We start from the raw sequence: 643 nt of genomic DNA, 5'->3' as shown, positions 1-643 counted from the left end.
CCGTCGGCTGGCTGCCCGCGGCGGGCGGGGGGCGGGGTTTGTCGCCGCGGGGCTCGGCGGGGTCGGCGCGGCGCTCACTCACCTGCCCGCGACAGCCCCGGGCCCCGCGCCGAGCGCTCCGGAAACGGCGGCGGCTCCGCCGGGGCCGGGGAGGGGCCGGCGAGGGGCGGGCGGAGCCGCGAGTGACAGCGGGAAGGGGCGGCGGGAGCGGGCGGGCGGCGCCGGCCGCGGGGAAGGGACGGACGGAGGAGGGAGGGGAGGCGCCGCACCGCACCGGGGGGTCCCGGACTGGGGGGCACGGAGCGCCGGGGACCGGCCCCGGCTGCGGGGCAGAGTGCCTGAGGGGCGGCCTGGCGGCAGAAAAAGAGAGGGGGGAAGAATTAATCAGTGACTATTTTATATGAGCTTAAAACTGTGAGGTTTCCCACTCTTTTGTTGTGGGGTCAGATGCAGTGTCCCGATTCAGGAGAGCTGTTTGAGATGGAGGTTGCCGGGGACACCTGCAAAGTTCTGTATTCCTTTTCTGTCCACTTGCTGAACAAACTGCACGATTCGACAGTGGTGTTCAATGGATTTATTTGGGAATTAAGTAAAACGCACAAACATCATCTCAAACTGATACCTTTGACATAATTGTCATGGT

General features: G+C 65.6%; 1 protein-coding gene across 1 annotated transcript in view; it reads right to left on the bottom strand.

Annotated features, from left to right (window-relative positions):
* Positions 1 to 164, bottom strand: part of GARRE1 (granule associated Rac and RHOG effector 1) — a 58331-nt gene extending 58167 nt beyond the window's left edge. Inside the window, exon 1 of the mRNA XM_042027674.1 lies at positions 83 to 164. The gene's annotated coding sequence lies outside the window, so the exon portion shown is untranslated. The remainder of the gene's footprint in view (positions 1 to 82) is intronic.
* Between the last annotated feature and the right edge of the window lie 479 nt (positions 165 to 643).

Source organism: Corvus kubaryi, unplaced genomic scaffold, assembly GCF_017639235.1.
Source record: "Corvus kubaryi isolate FWS band 111438036 unplaced genomic scaffold, C.kubaryi_AGA036_p1.0 37300, whole genome shotgun sequence".
Taxonomy (NCBI): Eukaryota; Metazoa; Chordata; class Aves; order Passeriformes; family Corvidae; genus Corvus; species Corvus kubaryi.
The sequence above is the reverse complement of the archived record's forward strand: the minus strand, read 5'-3'. Positions and strand labels throughout refer to the sequence as shown.